Genomic DNA, 26,017 nt, shown 5'->3' with positions numbered 1-26,017 from the left:
AGGTACAGCCTGCTGAAAAATATTCGGATATAAGTCCGCCAATACCGCAAGCAATCTTTTCAGATCCGCCGCTTGAGTTTTTTGCGTCTCCTCCTCTGATATCTCATCCAAAGTATTGGAGATTTCCGATGTCGAACGAGTGGGGGAATCACGCGCATCGTCTTACTTGCATGCGTCATGCATGCGTCCAACCTGCTGCGAGGGAGCATGCTGCATGCGTCCTGCGTGCGTCCAGCCTGTTGCGAGGGAGCGTCACGATTCTTGTCATTTCCCGTCACACGTCCAGTAAGCTGCGAGGGAGCCTGGTTGCGTGCGTCATGCTTGCGTCTGCTTCGTCACGCGTGTAGGTTGCTGCGAGGGAGTGTCTAAGAGCGCTGCAACCTGCAGCGAGTCTTCGTCTTGCCGTCTGTTAGTGTCACGCTGTGCTAACTGCGGTTTTATCTTGTCTTTTATCGGTCGCGCTTCACCTGCTAGTCCATGCGACTTGTAGACATCAAACCGAGACGTAATGGACTGCTGAAGCTTTGACAAGAAAGCTGCTTGCGGTACCTCTTGCTGTTGGGAAATAACTGAAGGCGGGCACTGCCCGCCCATCTACCGCCTTCGGAGGACACTAGTAGTGATCTTCTGTCGACGAGGTGGAGACGCTCCATGAGACACCTCCCAGTCTGGGGGAGGGGGAGAAGCATGCACCGATGTAAAGCAAACTTCTCCTTCTTCCGAAGAGCTGTGCGTCATGCGTCTCTCCAATTACTGCACGACGGTTGCTGTAACGCTACGGGGGACTTGCGTCTCTTGAAGGGTATTGACTCTAGGGGTTGACGCCAACCGCGTCGAGGTCTTGCGTCATCAGACGAAGACGCAAGCACCAAAAGTCTCTCCTCTCTTCGTCCGATATTTCCTTACCTCCTGCCAAAGGGGACGGCCGCCTGTGCGACATCTGTGTCTATTATTGGCAGGGAGAGCAATGATCTGAACACTTCCTCATCTCACCTTTCCTGTGGCGAGGCGAGAGCGTCCTGGGTTGCGTCAGCAGGATCGCTCGAGGGGACGCCCGCTCGCATTTTATCATCTCTCACCTCCCTTCGCCGTCGACATTCCTCTCCCACCCAGGGTTGGGGAGCATGGAAGAGGTCTAGGACTAGGAGCGTGACAGACACGAATGGCCGCACCCTCCACTACACTAACACTGTCACCAAATTTGCGATGCAAACTACGCACTGTCTATTCAGTCCCCTTTCCGAAGAAAAGGATTGAATTAACACGCAAGCCGAACTAGCCGCAAAAACATTCATAGTCGGCTAACTTATCTACCTCTCCTCAGATGGGTCTGGTACTCTTAACTTAGGGTTAGGCTCAGGAATATTAGTATTAGACAGGTTAGACAAGCTTGACTATCAGAAGAACTAGCTGATAGAACACAATACGATCTAGCTCTTCTAATTAAAATCTAATTGCATCTTTATAGTAAACATACTTTTTCATTATTCTCAGAGAACGTTACACACTATTCTACCTGCTAACAAATGTATATATCTGCTTCCTGCATTTGTTAACTGTTGTATGAGGATCAAGAGTCGTATGGAAGCCGGGACTCGAAACCCTTAACTACAGAGTCGGCCATCTTGAATTCAGAAAACAAGAAAAAACTGTAGAAGTCGGAAACTGACCAACTGAAACTTATTCGTGGGTTAAAACAAATTAAGGAAATAATGATATCAGCGAAAGCCATTAAGTAACAAAAAAGTAAGCATTGGGTACTTCACCAATTGTAGTAAAAGCAAACCCAAACAAAGAAGAGCGAATTTCCAACGTGCTGCTCGAACGACGGCAGGGAATTTCTGAGGATAAATGGGAATGGTTCCAGATACCTACATAGAGGGAGCACAGGTATGATCACCTGACCGTCTATCGGCGATAGCCGCGAATTTTGAATTTCTGCCGTGCGCGCGACGAATCGGCGGGATTAAGCTATATATATGTAACTACCAGGGAAGTTAGATATTTAAAAAATAATATATATATATATATATATATATATATATATATATATATATATATATATATATATATATTTATTATTTATTTATATATATATAATGTGTGTTTAATAGACAGTTTTTTAACCTCGTTTTCCCAAGATGAAATGACTGTATTCTTGGTCGTTTCATCACCCCAAATTTATCAGGGTAACATCTGGGCAGTACAAATCCCGCAGTGGGAAGTCAGTACTTCAGCACTTTCAAATTAAAATTATATATTAGTGTTGGTCGCAGGCTCAGCCTCCAATGAAACTTTGCAAAAAAAATTTGCCAGCGACTCGATATCCTTCACTTACCCATAGTGACATTTGCTAGAAAGATGATAAATGTGAGGTGACGATCCTCAACAGTTATAAATAGGTAGCTTCTTTCATTCTCATGGAATTAAACCTGTCTTCACAGTCGATCAGTCAAGTTACCATGATATATCCGATTTGTTTTTAGAATTTAATTCTTCGCCAACATTGATCGCTTTTTTTTCTATTTCATCGTTTCAAAGGTAACTTGTCACAACAAATTGTCATCGCCATTGTTTAAAAACCGGTATTGTTCTTTGCCTGCTTAGCTACACAGCGTTGAGAGATGCAGGTGAAAACAGGTTATGTTAAATATTGAAATATGATCTTCGAATAACGTTCGAAAATAGAAACTGCACTTTTATCTTCGTATCATACACGCGGAGGCATACTTATACATAAAAACGTAAATATAACAAAACTCTCTCTCTCTCTCTCTCTCTCTCTCTGAGAAGGCAGGCTGTTAGCGCGAAAAAAGCTAAAATTAGTGGAGACGTTTTAATTAAGATAGCAACAAGACAGATAGAGAGATGTTTCCAGAGATTGGATCGGGAAACCTTTGCTGGAGTTGCGAAGACAAAATTGGACTTATGAAGAAAACAAGCTTCTCCTCTGGCCCCTCCACTCCAGATTTCCCATTGGTGCTGACACCTTAGACAAAACCGTCCATTCCTATTTCTGAGAAGTAGCTTTCTGTTTCGCGTTGGCCTTAAGGGAGAGATATGCCCACATCTGTGCCCGCCTAACCTTTAGCCTGCTAAGCAATTCTTCACTTCTTTCAAAAGAGACTAAGGGGAAGGAGAGAGAGAGAGAGAGAGAGAGAGAGAGAGAGAGAGAGAGAGAGAGAGAGAGAGAGAGAGAGAGAGATTGAAAACGGAAGAAAACATCGGATTCTAGTGCTGTCAAAGATACTGACAAAAATCCATATTTTAAAACAAACATTGTTGCATGCATCAATTCAGGACGCTTGCATTTTTAGACTATTTTCTCCAACCAAAAGGACGTTTAAAGTAAGAGAAAACGAAAAATGTACGTCATTTTTCAGTAGAGAAAATTCAGGTGTTTTGCCCTGAGCTGTTTTTACCTTTAGATATAAGTGGCAAAAAGAGTGCCAAGGAAAATGAGGCCAACTCTTCTCTCTGTCAAATAAATCATAGGACACTTCCAGATGCCTTCGACCCCTTAACGTCATCATAAATTAGCTTAGTGTCAAAAAAAGTCCAGCTACTCCCTTTTAAATTCCCCAGACCAAGGTAAACTCTAACTCAACAACAACGACCACTGGCGTTGAATTAAGGGGTTTGTTTGTTTGTTTGTTTCTATGGTGTTTTTTCGTGGCATGGAACCAGTGGTTATTCAGTAACGGGACCAACGGCTTCACGTAACTTCTGAATCACGTCGAGTGTGAACTTCTATCACCAGAAATAAAATTTGTTTTGTTGTTTTTGACATTTCATAATCAAACGAAGGAAAATCTTGAATTTCTGAAACAATTCCTCCTCCTCTCTCTCTCTCTCTCTCTCTCTCTCTCTCCTCTCTCTCTCTCTCTCTCTCTCTCTCTCTTGCTTTGAGAAGATTCATTGTAAAGATTAGGAATTATTGTTGAATGCTCCGCTCAGAAAGAAACTATAAATACTTTTTAAAATATATTGAAAAAAACAAGGTATAGAAATCGTCAACATATTCTAAAAGGAAAGGCCCCAACGCATTCCTTTAGGATATTTGGATCAAAACAAACAAATGAGAAATAAACGATTTAGCTAAATTTTCACAGCGAACGATTCCTCGTTTATCTCTTTTCACAGAACTTTCCCCTTGATATTTATTGGTGTGGAAAATACAAAGGGGGAATGAAGCAATGCAAGGAGAATCATCTATTGCTTTGCAATTCTCCTGTCGGCTGTTATGATTGCATTTCCATTTATGGTGGGTGGAAATGATGCATTTAATCTCGTTTAATCGAAGAAGATTCGATAACTTCAAGAATAAAACAAAGAAAACATGGACAGTGATAAAGCAGCTTTATATATTATGAAGAGTCGATTAAAAATTGTGAAAAAAACGAAATTAGTAAAGATTAAGAAATATTTTTTACATTTGACATCAATTTCATTTTAGAGTTCGTACCATCCTTCTGATTATTTCTCAGTATTTATTATATAAATATACTTTCACAGTTAAAGCTCTTGGTCGTCTAATCTAAATAAAATTAATCACAGCCCATACGTGGAATTTCATAACCTATGTTGCTATCAGTTGTGTGTCCTATTTTTAAGTATGCTTTTAACCGCGTTGCTTTAAGAAAATACTTACATATATATAATGCATATTCTTAAACTTATAAGCCAAAACGCCAATGAACACTGGTTTGTAAACACACTGGGTGGGACAGAATTATGCACAAGGCTTCTTACAACAATTAGAAAAGAGAACCTAACCATTCAGATTCAAAGCACCAAAATATACTTCTGTTAATCTTTCTTATATTAGCTCAAAAAATGTATTGGATGGCAGTATGTGGTTTGTATAGTGTGTTCAATAAAACTTGGTAACATTTAAGTATACATGATCACCAATTTCACAATAACAGTTAAGTATACTATGATCACCTATGTCACAATAATTTGTTTCGTCATGTAACTTTCTCTCAATGGCATATTAGCTCCCACTACAAAAATAGATTTTTGAATGTGTCTTAATAATCAATTTCACTACAGTATTTCTAAATATATTTTCCAGGATGAGATAGAGATTTTAATTAAATCGCACTGCGTTCCCTCTATTTTTCTTCGCGCAATAGAACAAAAACTTGACATTTTATAGCAGTAAAATCTAACGCTTTCCTACATTTAAAAAGAACAACACACATTCTTTTATACTTGACTCAATTCCAATAAGCGGGACACCTCATGACAATAATCGTTTTCCTGCTCCAAAAACACCTAATGCCATTTATTTAAATTCATACATAGTAGTATAATCCACAAATCGTGCTTTTAATATTTAAAATTCGTGTAGACTTAATTTTACATGTCCACAAAAACGTTATCTTATCGCATTTCGTGCTTAAATAGACTCTGGACAGCAATCAAAATATAACTTATATTTCTAATGAATTTTATAACGATTCAAAGCTTTATTAATTACATTTCGGAAGCATTTATGTAAGTATTTAGATTCCAGACCTTTTTTTATTTCACACACACACACACACACAAATCTAACAAGGTTTCTGCTCTGGAACGACTAACCCTCAAACAAAATGACAATAAACGAGTACAGCAGACAGACTCTGGTCCGATGGAAATTAAAGGGAAAAATACAACATGGAAGAGACGAGACACCGACAGAAAATGGATTCATCATCAGCGGGAATTTTTCCAATGTCATGAGGAAATTTTGATCAAATATACAAACAGACAAATAAAATACTAATTTCCTTTTGGTATCCTTTTATAAAATAAAACAATACCAAAAGGAAATTAGAATAGAAGAATAATACCCATATAGAAATTCCACTTTCGCATGATGACGTCACTGAAGACACACACCCAGGTGACGTTCAAAATAAAAAAACTGTGATGGAAAACCGCCCCACCCCCACAACTCCCTCCCTCTTCCGTAGAAAAATATGGCCGTCACTTCACCTCACATGGTACACTGTAGGCATTACTACAGGTTGCTTACATCGTTCCTTCGTCCACTACCTGCACCCAGCTTCTAGCACTTTTTTTTTTTTTTTTTTTTTAATTTTGCTGTCCAACTCCGTTTTCAGTCTTGAGCACTGAATAGGTGAAAGTACCCTAGTTCTTGATTTTAAAGCTTATTTTTCATCAATCAAATCAAGTTAGAGGACCACCCATCGAGGAACTGTAAAATTATAAAAAAAATTATTTTTCTTGTAGTACTTTCGTACTGCAAAATAATAATAATAATAATAATAATAATAATAATAATATAATAATAATAATAATAATAATAATAATAAACACTGCTAACATCACAATTAGTGTTGCATGGATGTCTAATAACCACAATGTCAAGTAGTTACCGATGGTTCCACCTACCCCAAATATAAGAAGAAAATGATACGAGCAACAGCAGAAAAAAAAAGAGCCAATAGCAAAATAGTAATTCGAGGGCTAATGTGACTAACGATTCCATGCCGAAAATGTCATTGGAATTTCAAACATTCCGACATATCGTCGGTCTCGAATATTACGTCGAGTATGTTCTCTTGTTTCAAATGAACAATCTTTTGGAAAAAAATATTACTTTACCAATTCGATTTATGACAGACAAAGCAACGAGGTGTCATTACTATGGGTACTGATCAAGCTCTTTTTAAAACCTGGATCAGGTCAGAATAGTGGAAATAAATCGTTCCTATGAATAACAGTGTCATTTATTTCTCCAGACTGTTAAAACTGAATTTTCACATTCAATTTCAAAACAATTCATTCATCGTTTACAAAAATAAATAAATAAATAAATAAGTAAATAAATAAGCAATTAGATAAATAAGTAAATAAATAAGCAAATAAATAATAACAGTGTACACTTAATTCTCAAGGCCGTTAAAACTGAGTTTCCCCTCTCCATTTCAAACAATTAAATCTTCGGTTACAAAATAAATAAATAGATAAACAATAAAATAATAACAGTGTATTTAATTTTACAGGTGAGTTTTCCCCTCTCCATTTAAAACAAGCCAATCTCCATATAAAAAAAAATAAATAAAATAATGAAATAAAATAAAAACCAAATAAAAATAAATTAAAACAACTAGTGTCCCATTTTGCCTTATTCTATACAATGCCGAGGAATAATATATTACTATTTAAATCTTTCATTTGGATTCTGACAGAATCAAGATTCGCGGGGAAATTGCCCTCTGGCAGCAGGACTCGCTCAGGAATGAACTGCCTGATCAGACATTTGAAGTCAGCAGTGAACATTCAGACACGCTCTACACTCTTTGCAACTGATTAAACAATTTCTACATCACATCCGTATAAATATTAGTTATAAATTCCCAAATAAAATAAGCAAAGGCAACATCATACTTATATAATAAAGAACGTAAACACTTATACATCATTTTTAGTACGGAAAAAAAAAAAACTCTTGCTCTCTCTCACTCTCTCTCAAACACTCACACACGTGCATACAAAACTACAAGTGTAGGAATGATGGTTTATGTCAAGGTGCATTTACATACACAACGTATATACAACATACACTGGTTTAACACATGCATGCAATCAAATAATGTTCTTTCCATTTTATTCTTGGTCAGTTTAAATTTGTAGATTTTCCTTGCATTTATCTAAATAATCAAAAGTAAATAAATTAGAATATATATATATATATATAGTATATATATATATATATATATATATATATATATATATATATATATATATATTATATATATATATATAATACGCATACATATATACATGCATACATCTGTCATACATTATCGTGTCAGTCAGGCGATGGCTTCATTTACCTCGCAGCGAGGGACCTAATTAAAAGGTGATTTGGTCTAATTTGAATGTTTGCCTCCTAATCAGCGTCCTCATCAAAAATGCTTTACGTTTAAACGTATTTCCACTGGTTTATTTGCAAATGAAGTTTTATAATTTTATTAAACTGAGGATATCAAATACATCAACTGATTTAGTGTAATAGGGGAAATTATTCCCTCTTAGTTGTTGATCTGTTCTGTGTGGGTACACTTTCTTACATTTTTCTGAATAAAAATCAGCTTGTCGTTCTGTTGTTTATTCTTTACTGTTCTATCACCACTATGGTTCTATCACCAATGTCTAAATACAATTCGCATTTCCTGCGTGTATTCGCTGTTCCTAAAATCCTGCAATTTAGCAAAATATTTTAAGAAGTAAAAACGAAGTGGGAACAAAAACAGATAGACAAAACTACCAGGCTCATGAAGTGAATTCTTTATATCAAATTATGCCCTGAATATTCTAGATTATGGCTCAAGTGCGAAATAATCCTAATTAAAATTGTTTGTTAATTAGATCATTACAGCGTCACAGAGAAATATCATGACTCAAGTTTTATTATTTGTTTCCCCTTAACGAAGGTAAATCTGCGAATACATAAACACATGAAAGATAAAACTGTACAAATTGAACCAAACGAGGTGGAATTTCAGTCTGCTGGACCTGAGGGGACCAAGGACACGAAAATATATGAATGACCCAATGTCGGGGGTGAGGAGGCTAACACTGACTGATTCAGTTGGCTGATTTACATGTTATTTTCAGAGGACCAGTAGTTTTAATTTTCAGTCCTGGTTTCCCTAGAGGAAATAATGTAATTTGTATGTATGGGGTAGCATTTAGCTAACCAAAAAAAACTAGCATCGATACCAGAGCGTAAACCTATGCCGTCACAAAAGTATATTATTGTATTTGGTCACTGAATAATGCATGCTATAGTAGATTCACATCACCGTGCATTTGATGTCTAGGGCAGTCCCTTACGAAGCTCCTGATTGGCTGTTGATAAGCCAATCACAGGGCTGGAAACTCTCAGTCTCTCGAGAGTACACATAGGCAGGATGTATGTTCCACCTCTCCGAGGGATATGTCTTTCAGGAGAGGTGGAACTTACATCCTGCCTATGTGAACTGTCGAGAGAAACAGAGTTTCCAGCCCTGCGATTGGCTTATCAACAGCCAATCAGGAGCGTCGTAAGGAACTGGCCTAGAAGTAATATATGACAATTTGTCGATTTTTCCGCTTACAAGTATGTAGTACATCACATTACAGCTGCTCGGAAAAATTAAACCTATCAATAGCCACTATGGACTGCTCTCTGTGCAAGAATTCGTTCTTACGGTATTCAAAAAGTCTTTCTCTTTATTTTTCTATCCTTCATTTCAAAACAAAAATTTTCTTCGCTTTCCCGGCTGTAGGCTCCCACCCACCTGATTTTAGTTGACCTCCGCCGCTTTTTGCATTCCACAGTTCACTTCTTAATAAAGGCCTGATCTCAAATCCAAGTTGAATCCCTGGGGACAGCATTGACATTTTCGCTCCACTTGAAGAATCCTCTTGACTCGGAGTTCCTCTACGTGGCTCCTTGAACTCGTAATTGTCGATTCCTTCCTGTAATGTCGCTCCTCTTTCTTAAAACAAACTTACGTTAAACAGCGAGCAGTTCTACCAATGGGAGGCAACTACGGGGTGGAGAAGCGCTTTGCTTCTCACTGCCTTGGAATCTCAATAAAATAGATATAGCATAGATTTCTCCTTTCAGTCGTGTGTAATCCAAACAAACAATTCACGGCATAAGAGTCATTACACAATTCTTTTGAAATGCAACAAAGCAAGTCGATCAATCAGTCAAATGAAGAACGGAATAAAAATTATCTTATCTACTCCTATTTAACAACTAACAAGTTTATTAGTTAAAGAATAATTGGCATTTCATATTTCTAATTAGAAATCACCTCCATTTTTTCTCCTGCAATACGTCGACCTCACCATTTCCAATCTGCAATAGGCCAATCCCCAATCACTGAATCCTTTCGAGATTTCCCCTGACCGCAATCTATTAATTTTCGAGTCCTTTGCCCAATCCATCTTACAAAGCCGAATTTCCCCACTGCTCTCTCTCTCTCTCTCTCTCTCCATGTCTCTCTCTCTCTCTCTCTCTCTCTCTCTCTCTCTCCATGTCTCTCTCTCTCTCTCTCTCTCTCTCTCCATGTCTCTCTGGTTCTAAGCTTCTCTATTATTTCGTGCGTTCTGCTTCCTCCCAACAAGATTTGATTTCGATTGAAAACTAGTAAATCCTAATTTTTTCTTTCGTTTCTTACTTCCTTCTCTTGTAATTCTCCTCATGACCTATTAGTTGATCACGACCTCTACAAATTTGATTATATTTTATATCTAACGACAAACACAAAGCTCGCTATTAGAACGTTGTAATTTAAACTACTGATTTTTTTTTATCTTTAAAAAAAGACAAATATTCAATTCGCTTGCAGGGGATAGGATTCTCTCTCTCTCTCTCTCTCTCTCTCTCTCTCTCTCTCTCCAGCACACACACACATCAACATACGCACACGCAGACGTCGGACCAACTGCCCATTTACGTAATTCATCAGCGCTCTTCCGACAACGAAATATGTTAGGGCAAATCCCACGAACACTGGAGAACGGTACGAGACTGCAAAAACTGTTCCGTAATATATAATATATAGGACTGTTTACCAATCACAAATCTGAGAGTAAATAATATATATATACATATATATATATATATATATATATATATATATATATATATATATATATATATATATATATATAAAACTTGATCATGAAATATTTGAAACGTGATGCTATGTATAAATAAAGGCATGTCACGGAGGAAAAATGGCATAACTTTATTTAGATGTATATATGTGTGTAAAATCATTCAATTCGTGACTGTGCTATGAACAAAAATATAAGAGCTGTTTACGGCAGCTGAACTGAGCTTTGATCTCAACTTCCAACTTCATGCAAAAGAAGAGTCCCAGATAAAAATCGACTTTCACTTTTCTTCCTGGAAAGACCATGAAGAAGTCCGGGGGCGGGAGTCCCCATCCATTCTTGTGTTTTCTCTTGAGAATTTTACTTTATTCTTCAGTCAAGCGAGGAGGTAATATGGCCAAGAAGAATTTGAGTTGCTCTCGCTTCCCTCCAAGCCCTCCTCAGGAGATGGGGGACATTTTGTATAGAGGTCAAGGTTCATACAGCGATACAGAGAGATTTTATATATTTTTGTATATATATAAATACACACACATACATATACATACATACAAATATATATATATATATATATATATATATATATATAATATATATATATATAGTAATAACCTTATAACTGCATCGATTACAACACCCTTTACGGAGCTCTTGTAAAAGAAACGCAAATCGTCTACCAGCAATCTGAAGTTCTCTTGAAATACTAGTAAAGCAGTAAAATATTTCTTCCCATTACACTTTGTGATGTCATTGTTTTAATTAAACCTTAAGATCTTTAACATAAGAACAACAATATTAAAAGCGATGCATATTTTAGAATAAATGATATTACTTGTTTTACGATACATAACTCCAAAGTCATGTTCGACGTTTGGGTTAAAATGCAACGCCACGAAATATGCATGAAAACAATCAAGCTTCAGGGAGGGCTGTGGTATGAAAGACGTAACAGCAAAGAAAGAACGTTATCTGGAAGTATTGCAAATAACGCAGAATGAAAGTTTGGATTTTCCCTTTAATGGCGTATTTGCTAAAAGAAATCAAACGCTTTTAAAGATGGTGGTTTGCAGAGTCCATGAATGACGCAGCAATTAGGCAAGATTAAAAATTCATGAAATTTGTATTTGAGATGAGAGATCCAAGAAAAATGTGTACGGCAATCGGTAACCAGTACGCAATAAACTAAACTAATTAATACTTAAAACTCGTTTTACTTTATTCGTTACTGGTCTTGTTCTTATCCTTGGGGTTTTTGGCTTTCTTCGGCATCTGGGAGTTTGAGAGAAATGTAATAGCCTCGTAAACCCTTTATCAGATGACATAATATAGCGTAAATAGTCGACACATTGGATCTTAAAAATTAAGTGAATAAAATCACTTAATTGATCAATGCGAGACTAATCATTGCATTTTTATACAGCCAACTCTCCGGATACATTCACGACACATTCGCTGCCTGGGAAAAATCCAATAGCCGATCCAACATTGAATTTATATAAAACCTGCTACCAAGGAAACCGAGCACATTCCGCTACACTAACACTCCCTTAATTAATGAATGCCGTATTCCAAAACCGACTCATGGGCTGGAAAATCTCTCATCGCTTCGATCACGTGATTGTAGACTCGACACAAACTAGTCTGTTCATGTTCCCGTTTCTTTCACCCTCCGATGAATCTAACTGAACCATTTAAAAGACATACAACAATTACACACGTTCGTTTGCAGTACGCTGAAATGACCACCAAAATTACAGATTCTACTTTCGATTGAGAGAGAGAGAGAGAGAGAGAGAGAGAGAGAGAGAGAGAGAGAGAGAGAGAGAGAGAGAGAGAGAGGGTTCAGAATGACACTCAAGCAATATAAGGGTTTCTAAATAAACTTTAAATACTCAGTTTTGAAATTGCTCAAGGGACTTGAGAAATGTCTGGATAAGAAATAATACAAAAAATTCTTATAGAGAAATACAGAATATAATCACCGGCCCTTGATATCATAATTCAAATGTTTAGTGACTATATAAATCTTTTATCGAAACCAGATTAATCAACTTTATAATGATCACAAACCACTATACCGTTCACTGAAGTAAATCATATATCATATGTTAGGGATCATACTTTATTTCTCAAAAAAAATGATTGGCCTACAAATGACTAACTGCAGGACAGGTTAACTATGAGTTTCATTATAAGCATTACCTTCAATATTATGAAAAGAAAAACTAAATAAATAAATAATACCTTAGTGACTCCCGAGAGAAATGCTCCTGTAAAGTCAAAAGGTAACTCAAGTATCAAAACGTTATCATATGTAACTTTCAAAAATATTCTGGGAAAAGAGAGTGAATGAAGAAAAAATGTAAAATATAATGAGATGAAATAAATACTGACTTAACGCTAAAAGACTCGTCTGACAAAAAGTGGAAGTTCTGTTAATACCCGTCAATATGCTTGAAAAAAAAAGTTAGAAAATTGAGAAAATGGCTGTGGAAAATGAAGATGGACTACGGTTTTTTGCCTGTGCTGGACAGTTGAGAGAAAAGAGGGGGATATAATAGTTAAAAGGCTACAAAATTGCACGTCTCAACAGGAACGAGTATATAATACCCTGAGACGCTAGCAATATGCATGGGTAGTGTAACATGAAGGACAAACATTTATCTTGCAAGGGAGCACTATCTTGATCCTAACGAATACAGATGCATGTGGTTTTAATAATTTTCTGTAATGCTTTTCAGATTGGTTGAAAAATTGCAGTCAAAAAAACATTCTTACATCATGATTTTTTTTTACATATATATATATATTATATATATATATATATATATCAGTAATATACTATATATATATATATATATATAGAGAATTTCTCAAGAATATTTTGACTAGAGACAGTTGTCTTTTTTAAGGTTCTTAATATCTCTACTGGAAAAGTTCGGTTGGAGAACCCTAAAAAAAAAAAAGTCGGAGCGAACAGTAATGTAGATTAATTTGAAGCAATTTTCGTTATGAAATGTGAAAGGCTAAAAACATGTTCATGACTAGATCTAAGGATTTGCAGGGAATTGAACAAATTGTACTTGCTAAGCTCGGCTGTCAAAGAAGACTAATCATTCTTATTCATTAATAATCATATGAATTCATAATGAGATACTGATGGGACAATGTTCAACTTTTCCTCATATTTCATTTATTCCAGTAACAATGTTAATAATAAATTACGGCAGATGTGACAATTATGATTCTAATGACCTTATTCCAGATCATTCACTTTTGTTACTGACAATACTGCACAACGTAGATACTGATATTATCCATATTATCATTAAAATTTTACATAATTGTTATATAAAATCGTAACTGATTACACTCCTGATCTTACTGCTTAGGTTTTTAAACAAAGCTGACTTTAGATCAATAATGAGGGAAACGTAATGATAAATGACTTTTTCCATAAAGTTCAGAGCAACTACGAATTCCTATAAAAAAAATCTTGATGACTTATATCACTTAAAACACCGCAATATCTAAAAAAAATTCAACTAGTAAAGTACCACGAGAACTATCGCACACTAGGTGTATATATATATATATATATATATATATATATATATATATATATATATATATATATATATATATATGATTATATATATATATATATATATATATAATATATATTATATATATATATATATATATAATATATATATATATAGTATACATATATATATATATAGATATATTAATATATATATATATATATATATATATATATATATACATATAATATATATGTATATATATATATGTATATCTATATATATATATATATATATATATATATATATATATATATATAATATATATATATATATATATATATATTATATATATATATATATATATATATATATATATATATATGTAAGTATGTATGTTTATGATCCTCCTCCGAATGAATGAAAGGCAACAACACGTGAACGGGTGTTTCATATGTATACATGCATACGTTGGGATATTAGATGGAATGTTTATATGCTCATAGTTTTAGGTAATACACAGATACGCATGTACGGTATTTCCCGTTAGAAGGTATTCCATCTTCCTCTTTTATCCATTTGCTCGTTAACATTCTTGCATTTCATGCCACTAACAACACTTCCTTTCCTTCTATAATCATACTGCATATTCTCTCTCTCTCTCTCTCTCTCCTCGCTGCGAAAGAGATTTCATCCACGTAAGTACGTATGCAAGCATGTATTCAAGCCCGTATTGAACAATAAATATTTACCAAAGCACAGATTACACATAATAGTTGCATTAAAATCCCCTCTATTAGGAAGGTTAATCCTGCAGATGATATCCTACAAATATAAAAGAATTTTGTCTAAAGTACAAGAGTATTGGCACGTTCAAGTATGCGAAAGACACCTTTGTATAAAAATATTACAAAAATTATTCTAATTCAGCAAAGGTAGCTAAGATTCTGATCGTCCATTTGATGTAATGACAATAAAATATGCACAATCTAAAAATTTTTAGCATTTCTCTAAGGAAGTAAAATTTATTTCTTGTGTAATGGGTCGGAATGCGAAAGCTGACAAAAAAAAAAAAAAATAAATAAAAACCCGAAACTTTTATACTCTCCAAGACTGAAACCAATGTAGAAGCCAAGATCTATTCATAGATATTGAGAAATGTTTACAGCTACCGGACACGGATAGAGTTCAGAAAGAATAGAACCAGTCTACAGACAAATATTCAGTCACTCCTAACTTTGCACCATAAAAATGATTCAATCAACAGGCTGGAAATAAAACAAAAGGGTTTAGAGTTAAAAAAAAAAAACTAATAAAACATAATGTAACAGTTACCACTCTCTGCACAGCGAAGAATTCGATGGCGAAGAGTCATCTTTGGAAATGGTTCCAAGACAACAAAAACGCATTATGAAGCACTAATACAACGCGCACCTGCAATGATAAAAATATAGTTTTAATAACAAGAAAAATCTATCTTTCAGACGTCCTGGTAGTTTTGGAAATATTATAAAACTCATGAAATAAAGTATATTAATCTTGATTGAACTGCTAACCCTTCTTACCCTAATAGTAGATCTATTATGTAAAGTCAATGAATAACTTTGGATTGGAATATCTATATATATATATATATATATCATATATATATATATATATAATGGTAGATTCACATCAACCGTGCATTTGATGTCTAGGCCAGTCCCTTACGAAGCTCCTGATTGGCTGTTAATAAGCCAATCAAAGGGCTGGAAACTCTCAGTCTCTCGAGAGAGTTTGCACGGGCAGGATGTATGTTCTATCTCTCCTGAAAGATAAGTTTGAAAGACGTATCCCTAAGGAGAAGTGAAACATAGATCCTGTCTATGTCAACTCTCTCGAGACACTGAGAGTTTCCAGCCCTGCGACTGGCTTGTCAACAGCCAATCAGGAGCGTCGTATAAGGGACGGGCCTAGACATCAATGCACGTTGGTGTGAATCTACAATAGTTAGAAGTCACTGGCTATAGGTGAAGCAATTTCCGTAAGCGTGAGATATTCATGCTAAATGCTTAACAACAAAAAACCTCTAACATCACAACTATTTAAATTATATCAGTAAATCATTATAACTAAAAAAGGTAATCAAACTTCCAAAGTCAACAACCAGAACAAAAGGGAAAGTTATCAGTAAATATCGAAAAAAATATCGGATAAATAAGTTCCTTATCCGCAATGTCTGGAAAGCAATAAAAATATATTTTGTCAGAAAACAATTTTCATTCAAACTGCTCCCTGATAATTATGTTGTGTTCAACAACAGCTTTCCAACGGATATTATTCATAATAAATACGTCGTTCTAAAACCAGTATGAGTCGCAAAACTCAAGTATTTACAAAAAACAGTAAAAAAAAAAAAAAAAAACATCCATAATCGTCAAAACAAAGTATTAACAAAACATTAAAACACTACTCAAATGGCAACAACATTAACGAATGACAGCAACAATACTACAACTACCATTAAAATTAATGTTAATAACAAATGCCATAAATAATTTTTAAAAAATGGAAAATCTTACACCGATGCACAAGAAACATATACACTGAAAATACGTGAAGTAAAAAGTTTCGTATATTACAATTTCATGCCCCTCTTGCCTGCAAGACTTTATCTATTCATTCCATCAGGGATACCGGAAACTCGTAGCTTGTTTACACTGGAAACAGTTAGTTAGAAAATAAAAAAACACATTTGCAGATAGTTGCTTTCCTTGCTGATAGAAAACGTTGCCAATGATACAAAACGCAAAGCGTTTGAAACACTGTATGTGGAAAGAAACAAATGTATAATATAAATCATATTTTGATGTATCTAATAGACAAAATAACCTTAAGATATTTCGCGTCCCATACGCGAAATATATATATGTATATATATATATATATATATATATTATATATATATATATGCAATATATACCTATATATATATATACTATATATATATATATATATATATAGCACATACATTATTATTATATATTTATTTATTACTTACAATTGCACTCCAATATATACCCAAGAGCCCTTACCATCGAATTCACTTTACCTTATGAAGAACTTGCAACCGAAAGGGATCCTAGAATAAAAGACTCGCTCACTCTATTACTTGAATTAATAACTCATTTTGTGTTAGTATACTTTTAGGTGTTGTGAAGTCGTTGTTTTCCTTTGAATATTCCCTTTTTGATCCGGGCTTATATTGGTTTGTCGTATCAAGCAAGTGTACGTATGGGAACGCGAATATCCTAAGGTTATTTGCTGTCTATAGATACATCAAATATGATTTGTATTATACATTTGTTTCTTTCCACATACAGTGTCTTTCCACATACAGTGTCTTTCCACACACATATATATATATAATATATATATAGATATATATATATATATAGATATATAATATATATATATATATATATAATATATATATATAATCATATATATATAATATATAATATATATATATATATATAATATTATATATATATATATATATATATATATATATATAAGGAGGAATAGGTTAGCCAGAAGTCGTGGTAATATCTAGACATTAATATTTCTTTAAATCAAACAAGGGCAGAGCCGAGCTCTCGGGAATACATTGCTTTTCCCATCATGAGGGTCACATATCTATAAAATTATATAAAAAAGAGAAAGAGTATGAACTATACTGATTGACTATATCTAAAAACATTACAATACTTAAAAATACATAACACAAAGTAAAAAAGGAACATAAAAACTAAGTTAACTGCAAAGCATAAAAGAGCAATGACAACTTAAGAGATTGCGTAAAATGCAGAAATATACCGAGAGCGAAAAATAACAACATGAATATACAGAGTAAAAAAAAAAAAAATAATGATACTGTAGTACAAAATATTGGAGAACCTACTGTTCATGTCGTAGTCAAATGACAACTGGGAGAGTTAAAAAACTGCGAATGAAATGGGCAAAAGTGGTGTGGGTAAAGGTGCGTTTAGATTGGAGATTAAACTCTCCCGAGAGACGGTTACTCTTGCGCGACTTTCTCTACAGCGTGTTTACACTACAAGCAAGTTTTTCTCTCCGAGAGCTGTGAGTGAGTGTCGCGAGAGAAAGTCTCGAGAGTCGGGTAAGATTTCTCGCGCATCTATTTACACTGAGCCAGTGCCAGTCGACAACTAGCGAGGTTGAGAGAACATGTCTCAAAGTGCCGTGTTGCTGCTGCATTAATATTATGAACGAAATGAAAAAGAAAAGCAAAAGAAGTATGTGGGTCCGAAAATGGATAAGCAGAAGGGGAGAAGATGGAGCACATGCAAAATTATTAAGAGACTTGTTTGAGGAAGATACATCGAGCTATAAGAACTTCGTATGTATGAGCCCTGAAGTCATCGTTTTTTTTTTTTTTTAATGGAAAAGTCAGCTTCAAGTGCAGCCCCCTGGAGAATCTATAAGGAGAAGATGCACTTGACAACTGATAGCCCTCCAAGGCTGCACTTGATGAAATGAGCTTTCTAGGGCTTTTTGAAGCGCCCGCATTCATTTCTCATTATCTCCTATGTTGCACCGAAATGCATCGTGTTCTTACCTGAATATTACATAGTATATTTAGTACTGAAGATTACATGTCATTAAGTATATACAAAGAAAGTAAAGTTGTTTTTTTGCTTACATTTGAAGGGCAAAGTGCAAAAATTTCTGTTTTTACCAAAAGTAGTACAAACAACAGACTGGAAGTGCTTGAGTCTAAAATGTCCGGTATAAGCAAGAAAATTTCAGCCCGAGGACCAAAGACAAAGAATGACTAAAAAGAAAGAAATAAATAACAGAATGCGGCGATGCCAAAGAGCCGCCAAAAGAAAAAATCCTACACTTGAAAAGAAGGAAAAATAAACAAGGGAAAGAAAAGAAAAATTGCTTCATCCCGCACTCATGTTCTCTCGCGAGAGTAAACGAAAACTTTCACAGATCTGAATATTCACTGAATAGAGTGGAGAGCTACAACCTAACTCTACGAGCGTGCTGTCTAGACTGTTTAGACTGTAGCGCGCGCGAGAGAAGAGAAACACTCGCGAGAGTAGAGAGAAAATCTCCGAGAGTACTCCACAGCCTGTTTACATTCCAAAGAGCAGCTGTCTGAGAGCAACTCGCGGAAAAAACACTCAAATCTAAACGCACCTTAAAAGAGAGAGAGAGGATGGAAAAAAAACAAACGAGCAAATTATGCAATGAACAAAGGAACAAAGGTGGTTTGGTTATTGAGTGTTGGAGATTGCTGTTTAATATGGAGGGACTCTAAAATGGGAAGTGAATGGCTGTTTTTTGTTTGTCCGAGTATTTCAAAATCGCTGTACTGTATGTGATGGTGACAGGATATGGCATGAAGTCTAATTGCACTATTTTCTTTTTTGCTTAAAGGTAAGCCTGTACGATGGCTGACACCCCTATGAGAGTCGATGTACACCTTAAGTAGGCGTTTGGAACATCCCACATAAGTCCCAAAATTACATTTTGGGCAATTAAACTTATAAACAGTGCAGGTACGCATCAACTCCGGGAGGGTGTCTTTAAAGTGAAACAGTCTTCCAATTGTTAGCGGGTTATTAAAAATAAATCTGAACTCAACATAAGGATACAAATGGCTCAAGAATAATGATAATTTACATTTGAGTGGGCCAGAATTATTAGTGAATGGTAGTGGACATACACTATCTTTTTGGGAATGGTGCAGACTACAGTTTTTGGCTTAAAAATATTTTCTAAAAATCCTTTAAGGATTTTATTGAGCATGTTCAGGGGATAGCAATTGTTCTTATAATAAGTTTCTAAAAACCTAATTTCCAAGTGAAAGTTATTCCAGTTGGAGCAAAGGGAAAAGGCTCGATGAATGAGAGTTTTACATGAATTAACCTTGAAAGCAAGGGGACAGTGACTAAAAAAGATTAACCCAGGGCCGGTAAAAGTTTTCTTTCTGAAAATGCCAGTCATAAAATATCCTTCAGAGCGAGAGACCAAAATATCTAAAAAGGAAATGCGGCCATTACATTCTTTTTCCATGGTAAAAGTAATATTGGAATGAAGAGAGTTTACAAAATCTAAAAACAATTGGGCATGACGTTCCTCGGTGATAAGTAAAAACGTATCATATTGTCTGTAAAATCTGGGCTTAAAATTATCTGGGCACTGATTAAAGAACTGTTCCTCTAAATGACACACAAAAATATTAGCGAAAGGTCCTAAAGGGGAGCCCATGGCCATGCTATCTATTTGCTTATAAACTTTCCTATTAAAAATAAAGTGAGTGTCAATGACTGTGAGTTCCAAGAGTTTTTTTGAAATTATTTCTGGTAAAACAGTGGTAGACCGTATTCGGGGTAGGGAATAATTTTCCGAGGATAATATCAATGGTTTCAAAAACGGGGACATTGGTAAATATGGACTGGACATCGAAACTTACCATAAATGTATGTGAAATTTTGTAGTGTGAAACGGTTACTCGTGATATGGCTGAGGAGGGGAACAAGGTACTTGGCTATTTCGAAATATGATATTGTTAAGATACAATAAAGTTTGTTCATACTTACCTGGCAGATATATATATAGCTGTATTTCTCCGAAGTCCGACAGAATTTCAAAACTCCCGGCTCACGCAGTGGTCGGCCAGGTGGTTAGTACCCATTCCCGCCGCTGGGAGGCGGTGTCAGGAACCATTCCATTTTCTATCAGAATTTTCTATTCCCACTGTCTCCTGCGGGGAGGTGGGTGGGTAACTTTGATTATATATATCTGCCAGGTAAGTATGAACAAACTTTATTGTATCTTAACAATATCATTTTGTTCATGAACTTACCCAGCAGATATATATATAGCTGAATCCCACCTTTGGAGGTAGGGAGAGACAGAAAAGGATTTTGGAAACATATTATGCAGATGAATAACATCTTGGTTCCTTACCTGTTAGCATAGCTGACTTCGTGATTACTGTCACCCAAGTCTGCTACTGCTTTACTAGAGTCTCCAGCAAGGTAGTGACCTATATAGCTGGTGAGTTTCTAGATGATCTGTCAACGGGAGCGTGACCACAATGTGACTAGACCATTTTGACCATACCATGAGGGCAACGAAGTAAAATTTCACCACCTGACCAGCCTAACCAGTTTTCATACCACATCACTTAGGCTAAAGGAAAGGAAGTCCGGCTCATGCGGACGACCTTACAAAACCATAAAACAATCCATAAAAACTCACCTACCCATTTCCTACAGGGTAGGATGAGTGCTACTTCCAGCCCCCAACAAGTGTCTGCTGCGACGTATGGTCCAAGCGCATAGCAGTTTCTCGTATGTCGTCTTCACATCCCGCAGTAGTGTGAAGCGAACACCGAGTTGCTGCGCCAAAAGGTGGCACTCAGAATGTCATTGAGTGCCATGGTTCTTTTGGAAAGCTACCGAGGTAGATATAGCTCTCACTTCATGGGCATTCACTTTCAAACAGCTTAACATCACTGTCTTCGCAAGATGAATGCGCCTGTCTAATGGTGTCTCTCAAGAAGAATGCCAGAGCATTCTTCGACATCGGCAAATCTGGTCTTCTGACCGAACACCATAAGTTGCTCGAAGGACCTCGACTTCCTTCGTTCTTTGTAAATAAATCTTGAGAGCCCTGACAGGCACAGGACTCTCTCTGGTTCGTGTCCAATGATTTACCGCCATACCCTTAATCTCAAACTTTTGGGCCAAGGGTTAGACGGATTTTCATTTTCGCTAGAAACAGTAGGACTTAATGAGCAAACAGCATTATGTCCCCTAAAACCAATATGCTTGCTAAAGGCTTGAATTTACACTACTCTCTTCGCCGTCGCCAGAGTCGTTAGGAAATAGTTTTCTTAGTAGATCCCTTAAAGAGGCGTTTCTGAAGGGGTTCAAACCGATTTGACATTAGGAATTTAAGTACTACATCCAAATTCCATGATGGTAACTTAGGTTGATGGAATCTTTATAGTCTCGAAAGACCTTAAAAGATCGTTGGATATCCTTATTATTTGCCAAATCAATTCCTCTATGTCTAAAGACTACAGATAACATACTTCTGTAGCCTTTGATTGTTGAGACTGCAAGCTTTAGGTCGTTTCTCAAGTAGAGCAAAAAGTCCGCTATTTGGCTCACAGAGGTCGTGGTAGAGGAAATGTGTGTTCTTCTGCACCAGCTCCTAAACGAAGCCCACTTCGATTGATAGACTCCAAGCGTGGAAGCTCTTCTCGCATTGGCGATTGCTTTTGCAACCGGTCTAGAAAAACCCCTCGCTCTGACCCAACTTTTTGATAGTCTGAATGCAGTCAGACTCAGAGCGGGGAGGTTTCCGTGGTATCTCTCGAAGTGGGGCTGTTTGAGTAGATCTGTCCTCATGGCAGTGTCCTCGGGAAGTCCACTACATAGGTCATGACCTCTGTGAACCACTCTTTGCTGGCCAGTAAGGAGCGATTAACGTCAATCTCGTCCTTTCTGACATTGCAAACTTTTTCATCACTTCTCCCAGAATCTTGAACGGGGGAAATGCGTAAAGATCCATCCCTGTCCAGTCCCAAAGAAGTGCATCTATTGCTACTGCTCCCGGGGTCGAGCACGGGGGAGCAATACAACGGAAGCCTCTTTGTTCTCGCTGTCGCAAAGACGTCCACTAGAGGGACGTCCCCATAACTTCCACAGCTCTCGACACACGATCCTATGCAGAGTCCACTCGCGTCGGCAACAGTTGACCCTGCCCGACTGAGGAGATATGCCCGGACGTTCTCCACGCCTGCAACGAACCTCGTTAGTTAAGAAACGTTACTTTCTGAGTTCTTGCCCATAACAAGATCTCTCTTGCTAGGTTGAACAATGATCGCGAGTGAGTCCCTCCTTGCTTTTTATGTATGACAGAGCTGTGGTATTGTCTGAATTTATCTGCACTATCTTGTTTGAGACTTTTTCTTTGAAAAACTGAAGTGCCAAGTATATGGCCGCCAGTTCTTTGAGATTTATGTGCCAGAACACCTGTTCCCCTCTCCAGGTGCCTGACACTTCCTCCTCTCTAGTGTAGCTCCCCAGCCGGTGGTGGACGCGTCGGAGAACAACACTAGGTCGGGGCTCTGAAGTTTGAGGAAGTTCCTTCCGAAAGCTTCACAGGATCGAGCCACCACTTTAGGTGATCCTTTACCTCCTTTGGGATCCTCAAAAATTGACCTCCAAAGTTCTTTGTCCTTCCAAGTCTCCTTCAGGACAAACTGGAGCGGTCTTGAGATGTAGTCTCCCCAAGGAAACAAACTTCTCCAGCGAGGAATGGTGCCCAGCAGACTCATCCATTCCCTCACCGAGCATGATTCTTTCCTTAAGAAGACTGATATTTTTTTCTAATCCTTGCTGTTGCCGTCCCTGGACGGAAAAGCTCGAAAAGCCACTGAATCCATCTGAATCCCCAGATACACGATGGATTGTGTGGGATCAGCTGCGACTTTTCGAAATTTCACTAGAAGTCCCAGGGACTTTGCTAGAGTTAAGGTTGATTGAAGGTCCTTCAGACACCTTTCTTTCGACGATGCTCGAATTAGCCAGTCGTCTAGATATAGAGAGATCCTTATGTTTGCAAGATGAAGCCACACCTCGCCACAGTTCTTCATTAGAATTGTGAAAATCATTGGTGCCGTACTCAGACCGAAGCAAAGAGCTCTGAATTGGAAAACTCTTCCCTTCATGACAAAACGTAGATATTTCTTCGATCGGTGATGTATCGGGACGTGGAAATATGCGTCTTGCAGGTCCAGTGATACCATCCAGTCGTTTTGTCTTAAGGCGAAGCACTGACTGAGGTTGTCTCCATCTTGAACGTCTGTCTCTCTATAAAAAGGTTTTAGACTGCTTACATCTAAAACTGGCCGCCAGCCTCCCGACTGTTTCGGCACAGGAATAACCTGTTGTAGAAACCAGGGGACTGAATGTCCTCGATTGTTCTATTGCTTTCTTCTCGAGCATTTTGTTCTATCAGATCGTACAAGATCTGTTGTTTTTCTCCATGGTACGAGGGTGATAGATCTATAGGTGTTCTTGTGCACAATGGAGGAGGCTTCAGGAAAGGTATTTTGTATCCTCGCTCGATGACGTTTGAGCAAAGACAGTTGTCTGCCTCTATCTTCTTCCAAGCTTCTGCAAATAAATGAAGCTGGCACCTACTGGCGACTGAAGGACTTCCTCCTCATTTTTTACCTCTGGACTTAGACTGAGCTCTGCCTCTAGAGAGTCTCTTCCCTCTAGGAGAAGGTCTAGAGGATGCTCCACCTCGAAAGGTTTCTTTATTTTCTTAGAAAACTGGGTTCGTGTTGAAGTCGAAGGAACCGCAGGACGTCTAGAAGATTGTGCTAATAGATCCTGAGTAGCTTTTTCCTGTAGACTTCCAGCTACATCTTTAATCATAGCCTGGGGGAAGAGATGGTCAGAAAGAGGGGCGAAAAGCAATTCTGCCTTCTGTGTTGGAGACACTGCTTTTGGTAGTAAATTTACAGTAGATAGCTCTCTTTTTCAGGAGCCCTGCACAAAAATGTGAAGCCAATTCCTCTGAACCATCCATGACGGCCTTATCCATACAAGCGAGAACACTGGATAGCTCCCCCAAGCTAATTGAGTCTTGACTACGAGACTTAGTGTCAAGCAGCCCCAAACACCAGTCTAAGAAATTAAATACTTCAATTGTTCGCAAAAAAGACCTCTCAGATGGTGGTCTATCTCCGCCGGTGTCCATGTTATTTTAGCTGACGAAAGAAGAGGACCTTCTTGGTGCGTCAACAAGACTGGAAAAAGTCACCTTGAGCCGATGCGGGAGCTCTTAACCCGACATCCTCACCTGTATCATACCAGATCCCAGCCTTGCCGCAAAGTCTTGAAGGAGGCTGGGCAAAGGAAAACTTTCCTTGAGCTTTTCTAGACTCCATCCAATCTTGCACCTTCTTAAAAAGCTCTCTTAGTTGAAAGAGACTTTGTCATTTTAACAAATCCAGGAGTCTTATTTGTTTTTTGACAACGAAAACTGAGAAGGAGGCGACCGAGGTGCTGCGGGTTGAAACTCTTCTCAAATGAATCCCGAAGCAATCGAACCAAACTTGATAATCGGATGAATCCGACACAGCAGGTTGATCCTCCTCCGTTTTTTTCCTCTGAAATATTACTTAATCCTTCCTCATCTATAGGAGTGACCAAGGGGACTCCCGAAGCTGGTGGTACAAGTCCTTTCACTCCGAGCTTTAATGAAGATCGTTGGTTAGACGTGCATGGAGCATTCTGAATATTAATATCTACAGATTCAGATAAAGCGGTACCAATTCTTGCTCATTCTCTCGATGGGAGTCCCTTCGAAAAGCCGATTGCAGTTGAGGTTTCCCTACTAATACCTTGCTGTGATACCTGATGGATATGCAACAAGCGTCTGTTTGAACGTCTCGCTTTGGCATCCGTCCGAGCGTCAAGCTTGGCGTCCAGCCGAGCGTCACGCTTGGCGTCCAGCCGAGCGTCACGTTTGACGTCCAGATGAGCGTCACGCTCGACGCTCAGCCGAGCGTCCCGCTTGGCGTCCAGGTGAGCGTCACGCTCGGCGTCCCTCCGAGCGCCACGCCTGGCGTCCAGGTGAGCGTCACGCTCGACGTCTGTCCGAGCGTACCGCTTGTCTAAACAGCGTCCCTGTGAACACTCCGCTCCTTCCAAGCCGAACTAGGAGCGTCGAGCTTCTCAGACTGTATACGGCCTCGTTGCGTAATCATAGGATCGTCCGTTCTTGTATAA

General features: G+C 37.4%; 1 long non-coding RNA gene across 3 annotated transcripts in view; it reads right to left on the bottom strand.

The window, feature by feature from the left end:
• LOC135196012 (uncharacterized) overlaps positions 1–26,017 on the bottom strand; it is a 324,883-nt gene that overhangs the window by 117,118 nt on the left and 181,748 nt on the right. For 2 of the 3 annotated variants that reach the window (XR_010310272.1, XR_010310270.1), the window contains exons 2-3: positions 15,516–15,614; positions 4,044–6,208 (exon numbers count right to left, since the gene is read on the bottom strand). This is a non-coding gene — a long non-coding RNA (uncharacterized LOC135196012). Of the gene's footprint in view, positions 1–4,043; positions 6,209–15,515; positions 15,615–26,017 lie in introns of those variants that run through there. The other variant, XR_010310271.1, reaches the window with a different exon arrangement.

This window comes from Macrobrachium nipponense, chromosome 17 (assembly GCF_015104395.2).
Source record: "Macrobrachium nipponense isolate FS-2020 chromosome 17, ASM1510439v2, whole genome shotgun sequence".
NCBI lineage: Eukaryota > Metazoa > Arthropoda > Malacostraca > Decapoda > Palaemonidae > Macrobrachium > Macrobrachium nipponense.
The sequence above is the reverse complement of the archived record's forward strand: the minus strand, read 5'-3'. Positions and strand labels throughout refer to the sequence as shown.